General features: G+C 42.7%; 1 protein-coding gene and 1 long non-coding RNA gene across 3 annotated transcripts in view; one reads left to right on the forward strand and one right to left on the reverse strand.

Moving 5' to 3' along the window:
- The window catches only part of RALYL (RALY RNA binding protein like), a 1,751,515-nt gene that overhangs the window by 332,464 nt on the left and 1,401,696 nt on the right, over positions 1-17,355 (reverse strand). The window lies entirely within an intron of this gene.
- Positions 1,683-9,965, forward strand: LOC144828702 (uncharacterized). Its single transcript, XR_013610518.1, has 3 exons — positions 1,683-1,904; positions 9,340-9,427; positions 9,830-9,965. It is a non-coding gene; the product is annotated as an uncharacterized LOC144828702 (long non-coding RNA).

A 17,355-nucleotide genomic window follows, 5' to 3' on the forward strand; every position in this document is an offset into this window, starting at 1 on the left:
AAGCCAATAGTCCTGACTTCTTGTCAGTATGTATCACAAATACGGATGCAATGACAGAAACCGCAAAATACAAGTCAGGTGGTACACTATGCTAAGCACAGATTTTTACCTTACGTGTTTTAAGCCACGCCCTTTATTACATTGGCCTTGCCTTTAATTACAGAGACCCCCCCAGTTTCTTCACCCCACTTAAAGCCCTGGTGCCAGCCTTCTTCCTGACAAGTGCTGAACAAACAAGGTAGCAGCAGAGCTCTGGAGCACGCACCGCCCTAAGAAACCATGTGTCTTCGCAGTCACAGGAGGCAAACTAATGCGCACATAGGGAGGCCCAACACAAACTGACAGCAAGAGCGTACTTTTTAAAAGCAATAAAAAACAGCCTGAATTCTGCCGCCAGTAAAAGATCCAATCCTGGTGGGTAGGGCCAAAAGGAGACAAGGCAGCAACAAGGAGGGACTAAGAAGCCTCCTTGACAATCAGAAGCCAGTGTTTTGCATGGGAGATGACGCTACCCAATCAAAAAGATGCGCAGGGCTTCAACTCCGCCTCCGGGAGCTTTGGAATCTGTATTGATTCCAAGAAGCTCTCGAATGCCGAGAGCAGCGCATGCGCTGCTTTCGACAGCCGAGACCTAAAAACGAAGCACTTTATAAAATACTGGAGTACTTCCCAGAGAGCAGTTACGTTGAAAGTGAGTTCGAGGCCATGATGAACACTGAATTAAACCCAAAGACGCGGTGTCTTAAATCACGGCCATAAAAAGGAAGACAATCTTTATCGAACAATTTTACCATTTCTTGCCACGTTCAATTGTTTGTTGAGATGTCGTAAAGCCTTCTGGGGAATGCTGTACCGCAGGCACGTAAAGCGCCAATGGAGGTGTCATGTACCTTAAAGCCCCTCATTTCTAACTTTCAGAGCGGCGATTCATCATTGTCTAAGCTCCAACAAATGCTCATCCTAGCTGGCCCGCTGCCCAGGCCCGTCTGAAGAAATACTGAAATCACTGACTTCATCTTAATAACTTCTCCTAACTGGAAATGTTAGATAATCCATCCAAATTTCTCCACTGCCATTGCCTCAGCCGACCCGTGTTTAACATTTGAGCTGGTAAACTGAATTCAGAGATGAACTTTAAAATAAGGCACATTTTCCCTCTCTTGGTCGTGGCAAAATATTTTCCTGCCAGTTCGAATTAAATAAAGACAACAAACTTTGTAAAGCCTACACCAATCACTAGCAGGTGTTTCAATGTAAAGATACTAAGGGGTGGCGCTCAGATGGGATTACAGTTCAGAATAGCACACTGCTGAAAATGCCCTGTACATTTTTAACTGATTGATACACACCTTACCAGCAGGTCCGGTGAAAAACTGATTGCACTCAGAAAGAAGCGGGAGCCTGGCGCTCATTCTTACAATGAGGAAAACACTCAGCGCTTTGTGGTTTGCGTAGGTTGTGGCCTTGGAAGGGTACAGTCTAATTCAGGGGTCTCCAACCGGTCGATCGCGAGCTACCGGTAGTTTGCCGAGACCCTGTGAGTAGCTCGCGCCGAGTGCTGCTCAATTTAGTAACTCATTAGTGTTGTTTGGGCTATTTAGGCTTTTTTCTTTGTTCGTTGCCCGCCCTCACATAAAGCAGCTGCTCTGATTGGCTTGAGCTTTGCTGGGGCGGGGCGGGCCTAAAAGGATGACGTTCCTCTCCTCAGACTCAGTCTTGTGACTGTTACGGCTTATACGCCCCCAGCCTTTCCCTCACTGGCACCGTACTGTCCATTGTGCAAGTGCGACATGTGCCAGTGCGGAGCTCAGCAGGCGTGGCACGGTGGAGCATTGTAGAGCAGTTTGCAGGCCGAAAGAACTGCCGGGACCCGCGCGTACAACCTTTCACCAGATTAGCAGCAGGTAAGCCACAACACTCTTAGTTTAGGTCCCCCCTGTAAAAAGTAATGTAAAAGAGTGAAGTCGAAGCATGTTCAATGACCCTGCATGGGACTGCTGCCCCGTTCCTCTCCTATGTGCATTGTGACTGTCTCTATCGACGCCAGGCCTGATCTACGCACCCCTTGATTTTACTTGTTGGTTTTCACGTCACTCATGCATCAAAGTACTGTCGACACCCACGCGTGCCTTTTTCCTCATTGCACTAAAAAGCGACTCGGACAATTTGGGGTCGGGGATCTGCGCAGATATACAGCATATCTGCGCAGGTCCCCGACCCCAAATTGTCTGAGCCGTTTTTTTAGTGCAGACTCGACGGTGCAAGTGCCTGAGGTTGGGGTGTGTTCTGATTAGGCACCACTTGCAATTGGCCATCTGTGATCTCCACCAGGGCTTCCCCTTTGCACAACACTACTAAGGCCTCACAGTAGTTTGATTAATATTTCTCCGCACTTTCGCTCATAATCCCTGCCCTCCCTCGACACCCATATTGCGTCTGCGGATTCTTAATGTTGGTAAAGTAAACCCACGCTAACCTAGGCCGTCCCCAATTTTGAAGGCAGGTCAGAATGATGGTGAGCTGCGGTCCTTGATTTTTCCATCGCCTCTGCTGAGATGTCTGATTTTCATAAGTGATATGGATGGAATCTGGATGAATGAGACACAGACTTACTGCTCTGGGGCACGGCTCCTGGGCTGCTTGGGGAGATGCAGGCGGGGGTCGAATAGAGAAGTTGAAGTTCGGCCAAAAGAGAAGGGAAGTTAAGATGGATGGAGACACAAAAGGGTAAAATAGAGGTGAGAGAGGGAGCGAGTGAAGAGGAAAGTGGAAAGAGATTCAAAAGAAAGAGAATAAGGGAGAAAATGGAAAGACAAGTGGAAAAATAATAAAGGGGAATCAAAAAAGGGTAAATGGGAGATGTAGGAAGAATGATCTGTAAAACAGACAGAGGGTTGAAATAAGTAAAAGAGAAAAATGAAGAACCCCCTTATCCGAAAGAAGGTGGGGGGTTCTTGCTGAGTAACATTGAGTGGTGGAGGACTTCCTTCACCATGCTGCCCTCTCGCTGGCAGGTGAAGTGCAGCCTTCTAGAATCCAGAACACTTCGGTGGCAGCTGGGGTCCTCCGTGTTGCAAGCAGGTGGCCGAGCTCTTTTGCAGTGTCAGCAGCACACACAGTTTTAGGGTACTCAGTGGTGCAGTGAAGAGGTGATTAAATTATGTCTTTGCATCCAAATTCATCTCAGACTCAGAGTTTATTGTGGGCCACCATTGCCAACCTGAAACCTTGTTCGGCCCCTCACCCACACCACACTTGACTGCTCCAGTTTCACTGGGGGAGCAATAGATACCCGCTGGCCCTGGTCACAGTGTACTCCTCCTTACCATCCCCCGTCCTCCACAGTTCCACTCCCCATTGGCAAAGGCCACACTGAGTCCAAACTCCAATCCAGACACACCCACCCCAGGCACCAGAAACTGTTCAGTACAGGGCCATCAAGCCACCTGAGCCGGCACCTGCTCTACTCCTCACACAGCTCACAGTCCTTAGCTTCGTCACCACTTTGTACTCACTGGCCACTTTGCGGTCTTCAGGCACATAGGCAGTTCTGGCTTCCCAGCTCCGGCCTCTCCACAGTCAGGCCTTGACTGCTCCCTGGTGTTGTGTGGCCGCTCGGGATATTATAACTTGGTTGTTTTTTGGGCTGTTTGTGGGACGATTTTATTGGTTGGTGGTCTGTGCCAATGCTTGTCTGGATTTTCGGCTATTTGTTTGCCGATTTTATTGGCAGGTGGGCTGTTTTGTGTTGTTAATTTTTCTGATAGTACCAAACATTGCCTGCTGCAAGCACAAAGACCCTTGTGAAGTCTTCCATACCTTGAACAACACCTCCTATATACAACATGTCTAAGTTTAAAAACTCATTTTGCAAAGGTGGGCCACTTTTTTAGCTATTTGATTTGCCTGCCCTATATTAACAACATAACAGGTCTATTTGTAAAGCGCATGATTACCCGAAGGTGTCCTGGCACTGAATAACAGATGTCTGTTGTTACCCAACTCAATGGTTCTCATTTTATCGACCACAAATGGATGAAAGGCTGAGTGGACCCGCTGGGATTTAAACCTGTGACCATGAGGTCAGACACAGGCCCCTGCAGTGGCTGCTTTAGTGCACTGAGCCAACAGACCCGGCTTTAGGGCTAATTCTAATTTGGTGCCAGGGCCTCTTTCCTGTCCCATTCCGACAAGCATTGGCCTCCGCTTGCACGGCTTGTACTTTGGTCTGTCACTGTTGTGGCTTGTGCTTTAGTTGTTTGTCTCACTGTTGTGGCAGTGAATGCACTGCATTTAAATTTTAACATAATATGATGCATTCGTATTCTTTCCCTGTTCTGGCACACAAACTGCTGCCCCCTAGTGCCAACACAGGCACCCCTGTGCTATGGTGCAAGGGTGCCTGTGTTGCAGACAGATTTGTGTTTACACAGGAAGGGGCACCCATGCTCCACTCACGGAACGTCTCGCTGGGGTAGAGTAGCGACTGTTATTGATAGGTCCTGATTTTTATGCTATTAGTTGAAAGGTTGTAAAGCGGTTTGGCAACAGCACACATGCAAAGTCTTTGCTTTCAGCGCTATTGTGTTCAAACCACAGTATGGGCTCTGAAGAAATAGGCTTAATGTCAATGAAACTGGGCGGGGAGGTCTCTCGGAAAAATGCGCGAGTTGCTTGGGGTTTAGTAGCTCACGGCGATTTTCACTGACCAGAAGTAGCTCTCCCGTCACAGAAGGTTGGAGACCCCTGGTCTAATTGTTCTACTGCCATGAACAACCTCCCACTCTGCACAGGCATATAGAAAGGCACAGAAGTTAAAGAAAGTCAAAAGTCACTCACACTAATCTTGGACGAAATCACCTGAGGTGCAACCAACAAGATGCAATATAAGTTAAAAAAAGAGGTCCATTCAACCCTGCAGCCAGTCCAGGTTCATTCTTCACAGATGCGGACCTGTCAACTTTGAATTTCTTTTATTTTACTGTGTGAGCGGGGTCGAGACCTTCAAAGGGTGGGACCTTCCACAGGGATGGACGCTTAGCCCATCTCCAGTTGGCCAACAATGGAGGGGTAGCCCTTCGAACCTTGCACTCCTCTATAAACAAATAATATAGGCTTCTGAGGCTGTCGCCAGTGTGCTGAGGAGGTCATAAAACCAGTAATAGACAGTGAGCGCCCTCAGCCCCCAAACGCGAACGCGCTCTCTGCCTGGGTTTCCAGCTCACTTTGTACCCACTATGTGATATCAGCTTTTCACCGTGAGAATAGGCAAAGAGCACTGGTACTGCGTGACACACGGTGGCACCGTGTGAGTTGGCACGGCTGCTCATGCCACCAGATGACTATACACGCATAATCTCTAACAGGTGATCTGCATGGGTGCTCACAAGAATACAAAGTGTATCTATTGCTGTCGCCTTAACCTGGGTGCATCCTTATTAATGTGCTCCTTGGTTGTGCGCCTGCCCGGTAGGCCCTCTCCTCCCTGAACACGAATGCGCATGGATTCCCACCTTCATAAGTCTCCTGATCATTTCAAGCAGCACAGCTCCATACACGCCAAGAGACGCAGCAATGCATTTGTGTTTGCTGAAGCATCTCCACTTCTTCTTCAATCAGCTTGTGAGTTAAGCTTTCAATTAGCACTTCATTATCCGTCCCTAATACAATACAAGTAAGTGAAGAAACCCTTTAGACTTTTTTTCTCTCACATAAATGAATATCATACTATGTGGGACAGTAGAGACATGATTTCACCCATCTCTCATATTACTCAATAAGAACCACCCTTTCCCTGAAATTTCCAATAATGGTTATGCTGATAAAATGCAAGTCAGCCGAGACTCGCATCTTTCCCCACAAGACACAATGTAGGACAATGCAACAAAAGCAATGAAGATGCAATTTTATGTTGGCTGCAATCTTCACTAGAAAGAACGGTAGGCCAACTCCAAGCAACGGAGTACCAGATTTTATTATTTTCGGGTGATAAAATGAAGAAGAGAGAGAGAAGACATGGTTTGAATGAAGCATCCACTGCTAGTGGGATACCTCTGATGCTTGGCGAGTGGTGTCTCTGCCACTACAGTAGGCAGCATAATGCCGATAAGTGTATCATACATTCAGTTATTCAGACTTAGCATCAATACGTAGGCAATCCTATAGGATACATGAATACATATCAGAAGGATGTCATAGTATGGACCCAGGCTGACATAGCTTTCCTATAGGATACAAATAATACATATCAGAAGGATTTCATAGTATGGTCCCAGGCTGGCATCACACTGCATGTCACCATGTCTATCCATGCATAACATGGCTCTTCCTAGCACCACCACTAACCCCGAGGAAGCAGATGAATGCTTTCCTGGTCTCATGATCACCGAACTTGTTCAAATTATCGTAATCATTGCAGAATATATCAAAGAGTTTACGTACGTTTAGTGGCTCATGTGAAACAGTTTAGAATTTCTTTCTAGTATCTCTGGGAATTGATTTGCGATATTGTTGGCCAATGGACGTCGTTTGTACGTTTCCTTTTACCGTGGATAATCAGCAACTTCAAACAACGTGTTTCATGTTGTGGTCTTCTAAAAGACACCGTACTCTTGTTTACAATGGAGAGCTGTGCTGTGGTGGGCACTGTTAATATAGATGCCAAGGGATTGAACAGTAACATAAACTTTGCAACCTTTACATCGGTATACTCATTCAAGGCCGATGGCAAGTTTATCATCATCATCATCATCATGAGTCATGCATCATCTAGAACATTCTAGAAGGATCTAGCAGCCTTCCCCAAACCGTTACTGTGCACAGTGACATTTAGGGCTCCATTAGGATATCGGGCGGATTGCCTCCGCCAGGGTGGCGGTGGCCACCGCCACCCTGGCGGAGGCAATCCGCCCGACAACCACTCTCGTTTACCCCTCCGCCAGATTAGGATGGCGGAGGGGACAGCGGCGGACGGAAAGACCGTCCGCCACTTTACCGCCGCGGTCGTAATAGATGTATATGGTGGCGGTGTCCATTGGACACCGGCAGCCATATTACAATGGCAAAATGTGTGGGCCTTTCCGCGGCGGCAATGCCGCCACGGAAAGGCATGCGGTGATTGCTGCGGGGGCCCCCTGCAGGGCCCCCAGGTTGGCGCCACTGTCGTGGGGGCACACGGGGGGTACCGGTACCCCCCCACATGTACATATGCTAAGCGGCAGGCACCGCGCGGTGCCTGCCGCATTGCATGTCTGAATGCTGCAACTTATGTTTTGCATGGTGGCGGGCGGTGCAGAGAGCACCGCCCGCCACAATGTAAGACATATGGGATGTGCCCGCCACTGTGGCGGGCACATCCTAATACCCACAACGGGACCCCAGCCCTTATGGCGGGCGGTCCTGAGCTCCGTTAGGGTGGCGGGCGGACAAAGTCCGCCCGCCATCCTAATGAACCCCTTAGTGTGAACAACAAGGACCCCCTGATTAGAATCAATAATTCCTAGGACAGGGAAAAAAATGTGTGTATATAACTATAAACAATCCTATCAAACAAAAGGGAAGGGTAATTGCACAAGAAAAGGTTCAAATTCATTCCAATTAAAAAAAAATCTAGTCTTTTTAATAAGTTTTCATGTTAAAAACAACCAATGTATACACCATAATTACATAAAAATGACATATAGAGACAAATTATACAGGATTAATAAAATATTATAATGTAATGTGAAAAGACAAAAAAATAGCAATCAATACTCTCACATATAAAGACAAATTATACAGGATTAATAAAATATTATCATGTAATGTAAAAAAACAAAAAAGTGGCAATCAATACTCTCGACGCGCGTTTCGGCGTTCTGAAAAATGCCTTCTTCAGGAGCCACAAATGTATCTGAAATATACAATAGGTAAAAATAAAAATACAAACACTTACATTTATTAAAAAAGTTCTATTTCAATTAAGATTAAAACATCGTATAACACATAGTTAATATAACAAATTTAAGACAATCTTTTTTTTACAAAACACCTTCCTTACTTGCTATAGCAATATCATAATTGCTAGACAAGTTACAAAACTGATATTTTTATATTTGAGCAGTTGTTCAATGGTCAAATCATAGTAAGAAGAACCCCAAATGGGCAATGACCACCCCAGGCTAGGTTGATAATCAGACAATTATATCAAAAAGGAGAAAGACTGGGGACATTCGGTCACTGGATAACAAAAGCCCCTTTGTATGTCCTAAAGTGTGACAAGGCATTTATATAGTACAAAGAGAACAGTACTTACTTTAAAATTTCATCACATTGGCTAAAATCAACTTCTAATTTCTCGACAGTTCATAGTTCAGTGTTGTAAAGGATAGGACAATAAATCACTGTGGGTGGAAGAGGACATATATTAGATGCCTTTTTTCAATATAAGGCTATAATACTGCCCAGTTAAGTGATGATCGACACAACATAAATTGTTCACCCAGGGGCTAAAGTTATTAGTTATAGTTGGAGCTAGATGGTTCTAATCATCATATATAAGGACTCTACGACCACGCTTCTAGATCTGGATATAGTTTTGTTTTATAGGATGTCAGTTAGTATCCCTAATAGAAACAAAATTATTCATATATTTTAAAAAACGCCAGTATAATTGTTAGGGTTGGTCACTAATTTTAATCTAGTCCTGATTGTTCATTTTCGGTTCGGCAATCTGATCTAATCGCAGTAAATCATAGCTACATGTAAGTTTATGTTTATCTTCGAATGGAAAGTTTTTTAATACTCCTTGGAAACTTATGATAGAAAATAGGCGAATTCAGGAATAATGCAAGATTTATTTCTCTTTTTTCCCTTTCCTTTTTTTCATGGCCTTTCCTTGGTCGTATTTAAAAGATCATACGTGAGGCAAGTAACTAAGGGCAACGTAGTGGTCCCATTTGAACCCCACATTGCAACGGATGTTCTGTGTTTATTCATAGGTAAGCGTATGTTTAAATCCATGCTTTTAGCTATAAGTGTGACGAAAGGCGAGCTTGAGGACTAGATTAAAATTAGTGACCAACCCTAACAATTATACTGTCGTTTTTTAAAATATATGAATAATTTTGTTTCTATTAGGGATACTAAATGACATCCTATAAAACGAAACTATATCCAGATCTAGAAACATGGTCGTAGAGTCCTTATATATGATGATTAGAACCATCTAGCTCCAACTATAACTAATAACTTTAGCCCCTGGGTGAACAATTTACGTTGTGTCGATCATCACTTAACTGGGCAGTATTATAGCCTTATATTGAAAAAAGGCATCTAATATATGTCCTCTTCCACCCACAGTGATTTATTGTCCTATCCTTTACAACACTGAACTATGAACTGTCGAGAAATTAGAAGTTGATTTTAGCCAATGTGATGAAATTTGAAAGTAAGTACTGTTCTCCTCGTACTATATAAATGCCTTGTCACACTCTAGGACATACAAAGGGGCTTTTTGTTATCCAGTGACCGAATGTCCCCAGTCTTTCTCCTTTTTGATATAATTGTCTGATTATCAACCTAGCCTGGGGTGGTCATTGCCCATTTGGGGTTCTTCTTACTTTGATTTGACCATTGAACAACTGCTCAAATATAAAAATATCAGTTTTGTAACTTGTCTAGCAATTATGATATTGCTATAGCAAGTAGGGAAGGTGTTTTGTAAAAAAAGATTGTCTTAAATTTGTTGTATTAACTATGTGTTATACGATGTTTTAATCTTAATTGAAATAGAACTTTTTCAATAAATGTAAGTGTTTGTATTTGTATATTTACCTATTGTATATTTCAGATACATTTGTGGCTCCTGAAGAAGGCGTTTTTCAGAACGCCGAAACGCGCGTCGAGAGTATTGATTGCCACTTTTTTGTTTTTTTACATTACATGATAATATTTTATTAATCCTGTATAATTTGTCTTTATATGTGAGAGTATTGATTGCTATTTTTTTGTCTTTTCACATTACATGATAATATTTTATTAATCCTGTATAATTTGTCTCTATATCTCATTTTTATGTAATTTTGGTGTATACATTGGTTGTTTTTAACATGAAAACTTATTAAAAAGACTAGAATTTTTTTTAATTGGAATTAATTTGAACCTTTTCTTGTGCAATAACCCTTCCCTTTTGTTTGATAGGATTGTTTATAGTTATATACACACACAGTGACATTTAGGCAAGGCAGAGGGCTAGAATAGACCGTGCCGCCATTATGGCGGGCGCACTAGACCCTGGGGAAAGGGGGGCGGGCTGGTCGCCGCACCAGTTGATGACGCGTCACTCCCACCCCCAGGCTGACCTATCGGGAGCTTAGGGTAGAGTATGAACCGGAAGCACTTTTAGTGCTTCTGGTTCAATGCTGAGCCGACGGCCAGGCAGACTGGTCTAGACCGGCCTGCCCTGGGCTCACCCTTTAAGAGGGGGTAGTGGGGAGCAGAACAGACTCTTGTTCCTTGCTCCCCGCAGGATAGGACACCGGGCCTGCAGTGGCCCGAGGGGGAGGCCAGATAGTCGGGCAACTATGCTGGCCTGTGGTGGTAAGGTCATGATTGGTAACCATAGTCTTCGGTCCTTAGCAGTCAGCACCATGTAACTCCAGGGGCAGTGACAGCTGGTAAGTAGGCTGTCAGGGTACGGGGGCCGGGGGAGTCATTTCTTCCCAGTGGGTCTGTGGCCACCCCTGCACGCGCATGCGCATCAGGGCGCCAGTATGCAGAAGTCTGCAGCCCCGTGATGGAGTGTAAGGCTCAGGGCGTAGGCGGGGCCCGGGGGAAAATCTCTGTCCGATAAGCTGTACCCCCTGTGCAACCTTTACTCCAGTGGAGTATTTGTAGTTTACTGAGATCTGGGGGCTGCCAGTCATTGACCTTGCCGTAGGCTCTAGAGGGGACATGCAGAAAATGAATATATGCATTGTTAGATTTACGGTAAGAGTGTCTTGTGTATTAGAATTTGTTAAGGTTAGCTACATGACAGCATTTTGTCTATCAATGTATCTGTACTTTCTGCGTAATTTTTTGTACATAAATATTAATAACAAATGTTTTTTAATACTGTAATAAATACGGGCAGGGGGTCACACACCCCCAATCCAAAAACCTGGTGTTGTCATAATATTTGGACTAAGGGGAGGAAGATGGTGGCCATCCTCATAGGTTTGGTGGGTCCAATAGTAAAGGGAACTTAAGTAAGTACCAGGCCATATGGCACCATAAACCCGAACAAAGAAAGAGACGTCTTTTTTGCTCTCTGCATAAGCCCACACAGCTTAAAATCCAAATTTGTAATTGCCTCATTCCTTAGTTCTTTATTAATAAGCTGCTTAATGGAATTGGGTTTGATTTCGCAGCACGATTCCATGTAAACTGACCACCTATATGTCAAGCTTTATCACCTCTACATCTCATACTCACCTACCCTTTGTCATCATTCTCTTCACTTGTCTGATGTATTCTACAGAGTGGTACACTCTTTCCTGACTTCATTATTTTCTATCCTCGAGGTCACTACATCAACCCTGGAGAGGTTCTTATAATTCCTTGCAAATCATGTGTTCCCTCCCTCTTCTGCATTCTACACTCTCCCCGCCTACTCTCCTGCTAGTAGGGGTCCCCCAGGGCTCATCTGTGGGGCATGCCCTCTTTTCTGTTACACTCCATCTCTTAGAGACATCATCTCCTCACTTGGTTCTTTATAACATGTACAAACTAATAACACGTTTTCCTCCCCTCTCCTCTCTTTCCATTGACCACTCTACTAGAGTCTCCGAAGACATAGCAGCAGAACACAAGCAGCTACAGCCTGTTATTCTACACTGCTGTGAAATGCTACCTTGGACATGGAGTCCTCTGTTCCCATGGGATTACCAGAACCAGCGTGCAACCTACTAGCAAAAATAATCTCATCCTTCTATTAGCAGTGGTATCCAAACATATGTTTGTTTTATTTACAAGAGTAGGTACCTGGTCTCCAGTTGATTTCTTTCCTTTGCCGTGGCTACTTTTGTGGCTTGCACTTAGCAGGAATAATAACACCAACTAATGTGCACATCCTGATTCTCTTAGAAATTACAGAGAATATACTTTATATGTAGGGAATCTGCAAGTAAAAGTTAAGCTTTCTGTGATTCTTTGCCCTCCATCCTGCTTTTGATAATTTGGTATCCTCTGTCCAAGCTAGTCTAAATCACTAGTGGGACAGTGAATATCTCAGTAAAGGGCAGACCTAACCTGGGAAGAACCCAATGACTGGTAAGGGCATTCTATATACATTTGTACCACGCTGGTCTGCCGTGACACGACAGCGACACAACTGAGATATTGAGCATTGCGTGTAGAGAACTGAGATGTGTGCATTGCATGTAGAGGATGAAAAACCGCTTCGTCATCAGGCCATCTAGCGAGAAGGCCTAGAGGCCATTAGCCAGAAACTCTTCTCCATAATCTCCAGGGCCACTTAGCACAACAACCCCAATCCTTATATTTATTACGTAAAAATCCTCTCTACTGCTTTCACTACAAAATGTGCCTTGGGCGCTCCCACATTTTTGCTAGTGCCAAAGAAAGTTGCAAGGTGGTAGAACTTGCAGCTATAGCCATACTACGATGGATCTTGTAATTTAATCAGAACCTCCCTTAACCACTTTGTTTTTTCAAAAAATAAAAACAGAAACCCTGTAACATATTTGCCAACAACACCATTGAATATCTCAAAGTCCCCAAAGACACTGGAGGAAACTAATGTTATAAAATCTTTGCAAGCTACTGAAATTATTTCATTACCAGGTGTTGCTGATCTCTCCTTCCCGATGCCAAACTCGATGGAACCTTAAATTAAACTCTCACCAATTTCAAAATTTCCACTGATGTAGACATAACTTCTACTTTTTGACCCAGCTACTTTGGATTGTCACTCAGTCCATCCTAACCCTTGGGTAAGAGGTAGAGAAGGTTCGGACAAACAAGTTAACAATTCAGAACATCCAAGGAATATTTTAGAGGAAAGGGCCTTCCATCGCTGGACGTCATTACTCAACACATTAGATGCAACTGGGAGAGCTCTGAATCTCCAATGCAACAAACTAGACCTACAAGTTGACCATCTCAGATCTTTAGCTGGTTTGTCTCCGCAATCGATATGAATTTGGGGCACATGAATTAATTACTTCATTTGGTCATAAGGGAAGCAAACTTGTTCACATCCAATTGTACTTGTTCACGAATTATTGAGTAAATGTCCACTTTACCCTCTATTTTACTCTTATTAGAGACTGCAGTAAAAACCTAAAAGGGATAAAAGAGGTTGTTAGGAAGATAAAGTGAAATGAATGAGGCATAACGATACGAACGTCTGTCAAGGAAACAGACGTAAAAAGCAGCAGAGATTCCTCTGAGGTTAGCTGAATTACATGACTTAGTATCTGCGGACTCAACCTTGAGTTATAATTTGACTAAATCAGGCGATGGTCATGAAATCTTTCAGGAGGATGGGAAGTTGTACTTTGTGGAACAGGAAAAGAAAGAAAAATCAGTAAGAAATAAAAATGTGAAGAACAGCTGAAAATGTTATGTAATGTTAAAAAGACATATTGTTCATGGCTACTAGTAACGTGGCTTGCCAACGTGTCAGATAAGAGACTGTCAAAGACAATGGTGGCAGGTCCTAAAAGAGCCAATTCTTAAGTTGTTTGCAAAAACTTCATTGATTGGGGATAGAACAAAGGTAGAGTGAAAGACTATTCCTGAGTCTGGGGGCAAGAAAGCGGAGGGAGCGACCTCCCTGACTCGTGAATTTAAAACGAGGACTTTATGGATAGTTTGAGGGAAGATTATCTGAGGGGTCTGGCAGGGGATAAGGCCTGTAGGAGGTGGCTGAGATATCGAGAGCCAATACTTTTCATGACTCGATGGGTCATGCAAATGCCTTAAATCTAATACGCCTTTTGATAGGTAGCCAATGGAGGCTACACAACTGATTAGTAGGTGTTAAGGTAGGTGTCCAAGCAGTCTAGCTGTGGCGTTTTAAATTAATTCATTGTAGTCTCTTCTTTGAGCCAATGGTAATGCCTGGGTATAAGCTGTTACTATAATCAAGATAATGATGAGGGCCTGAACCACCATCCTCCGAAAGTAGATAGAGAAATTACAAAGATTTTTCTTTAGGCGTCTAAGCAGACCAAGGAAACAGGGCGTAGCTGGCTTTATTTGCCGCCAAAGGATAAATTGCAATCTTACAATAGCATAAGCTCTTCACAGCAAACTTGGCAGTAGGAAGATTCTCCAGCACATCAGGCCACCAATGCCAGCCCTAAAGATCAGGATGCTTTAGTACTATTAAAACCTCAGTTTCGATGGAATTACGTTTTAGACCGTTCCGGCGTATCCATTTGACTACAGTAATCATACAGTTCCTGAACTGATAACGGCTCCTCTCTTCTGAAGAAGTCAGGGACATGGCCAATTGATCTCTTGTTTCTACAAATGCTTCCTGTGGATATTGTTTGTAATTTTGCTAGTTTTTAAAAAGCTGCAGTAAGATCAGGAAATTCGATGAGGGATTGACTGTAGACCTGCATAGCATTATGAACATGTTACTTTTCTCTGTATTTTAATTATTTTAACAATTTATATGGTTCTTATCCCTGTGTATATTTGTTGTACGTTATGTATGCTTTTATGGTTTTATCTATAAGTGAATAAAGCTTTTCTGATGATGATGATCAGTTCTGTGTTGTCAGTATATGAAATCAAGGACAATTTGAAGGATTTAACAATGTACAGCAACAGGAGGACATAGATGTTAAAGAGTGTGGGACTCAAGGAAGACCCTTGAGACACACCATAAGTCAGCTGATGCTTCAAGGACGAGGAAGGGGGCAACGTCACCTGGAAAGACTGCCCTTCCAAAAATGAGGTGAACCATATTATTACTGATATTACAATCTCTTGATATTTTTAGCAGGATCCTGTGAGAGATGCTGTCAAATGCTGCACTGGTATACGTACGAGTGCTGCAATAACATCAGCTCTTGTTAGAGCATTTTTTAATAAATGAAAAATTAATGCAGTGAACATGTAGAAATAACCTATAGGCCTGAAACGAGAAGCCACATTTTTAAAAGCAAATAAGAGCACTAAGGTTCAAAAGCTACGCGTATTAAGTTAGAAAGGCTTCTGAATACAATTTTTCTTTTATTTGCATTGACCTTAGATCAATGTCAGTAATGTGAAGGTGTGAAGAGTATAATGATACAAATGTGCTGAGCTGAACATGATCTAACAGAAAACGTTAGATTTCAACCTCCCCGTAGAGATTTTTTCATAAAATATAATAATGTATTAAATTATGTAGTTTAATTTCCGTATAATGTTTCTTCACGAATAAAATGTGCAAGTGAGAATGATTTCACTTGTGAAGGTGAGACCTAACCATGAACTGTTTTTGTCTTGTAGTAAGCACGCTATGGGAACTCAATTTGCTAAATGTTTTGTTTTAACACCTAATATTTTTAAGCCTTTTGTCACGAACCGCTAAAACGACGGAAGCTTTCCTGTTCCCAAGATGACACCATGCGATAATTGGATGAGGAGGCAGAAGAATGCAACATTTTACATTAGTGAAAGATATCAAAGTGTTATATTAGCACATGTTTCTAGAGTAGTGTATGTCGTTGGATGGATGGAGATTCTTCTGACCCTTTCTAGACTATCTGCAGAGCCCTTTGCTCAGATTTACTCTGAGAGCCCCATTCATTTTCCTTGCCTGAACTTATGCTGCTCTGAGACTCTATTGAGATGCTCAAATTTCTCTTTATGGGAAGTGCTTTTAATTTAGAATTGCTTAAAGCTTTATGCTTTCACCTCTCGATTTGGAACTCTTTATGGGTTCTAAAAGATACTTTTCTCAAATTTTCTAAGCTTAGAATAGAGATTCACCTATATGGACCACGCTTTATGCAATTGTACTGTATTGTACTACTCATGAATTGATTACCTATTCTTGAGAACTTAATATATACTTACTAAACGATTTAATAAAACTTTGAAATCTAATGCCAAATCACATGATTGACTTCCAGGAAATGATCATTGAAAGTTTGATTTGATTTGCAGCTCCTGATTAATTCTCTTCTTACGTCCCAGGTGTTTCAGCTCTGGGCCCAGTAATGAGTGGGGATTTCCTCCAGATGAGCAATAAAATGTATACCGTACACCAAATATTAATTAAAGTTACTACTCCACCACTCTTAAGTCACGACGATTCCATACTGTGGAAGGGCCAAAAGCCTGATTGTTGATGATGTACAGCTGATGGAGTTCCAGAAACTCTGACAGCTGCCTATAAATACATTTTACCAGCACTTTAGCCAAAATCGGAAGAAGCGAGATGGGACGGATATTCTTGAGCTGCATATGATCAAGTGATGTTTTTACAACGGTACGACCACAACATGCTTCCAAATGGAAGGGATTAAGGAGATCTGTTAGAATAGGAAAAAGAATAGGCCCTGCTATTGTAAGAATTCTACCCACTGCCAGGTTTGTCAGTGAATCCGTTTTTAACAGTAAGCAAGAGGCTTTCAAAAGTCTCTAGATTCATTAACTTAGATGTCGGCAATCTAGACCAATTGTAGTTATCTTGGTAAGATGATGAGCAATGGTCAAATTAAAATCTGGCTTCAACCTCAAGAAAATTAAGGCAGATGTCACCCACTTTTTAGTAAACTACCCCACTAGTTTACTGCACTTGTCCTCGGACGATTCAGGGATGGGGGTCTTGACAGACAATTTGATGAAAAACAACAGTTTTGCTGTAGGATCATAAGATTTGAAACGGCTGCACTTTTCAACCTTCGATCCATAAATATCCATCCAACAGGGAACATCCCATTTTCAAGGCAAAACACTAGCAAAATAAAACAAAACATGCATAAGCGGGGTGAGAAGATTCAAATTGAATAACCTAGATTAAAAATAAAGTAGATATGATGGACCTGGAGGTTTAAGTTAATAATAAATTGGGCAAAATTAATAGGGCTGATAGCACTTTTAAAAGAATACATGCACAAGAAAGTACAATTACAACAGTAGTTACCTTGTTACCAGACATTAGATCCAGGCAGTGGTCATTAGCAACTTGTGACGAATCAACAACAGTAATTTACCTCCATTATAAGTCCGTAGGAAACAGAGGCAATATAGCAAAACCATTATCAGCTCACTCTTAACCATGTCATTTAAATACTAGACATATATTATCGGCACAATTGGGCCACCAAAGGGTGAACAAAGGATATAATTTAATGGCAGTGACTT

This window comes from Lissotriton helveticus, chromosome 4_1, assembly GCF_964261635.1.
Source record: "Lissotriton helveticus chromosome 4_1, aLisHel1.1, whole genome shotgun sequence".
Lineage (NCBI taxonomy): Eukaryota > Metazoa > Chordata > Amphibia > Caudata > Salamandridae > Lissotriton > Lissotriton helveticus.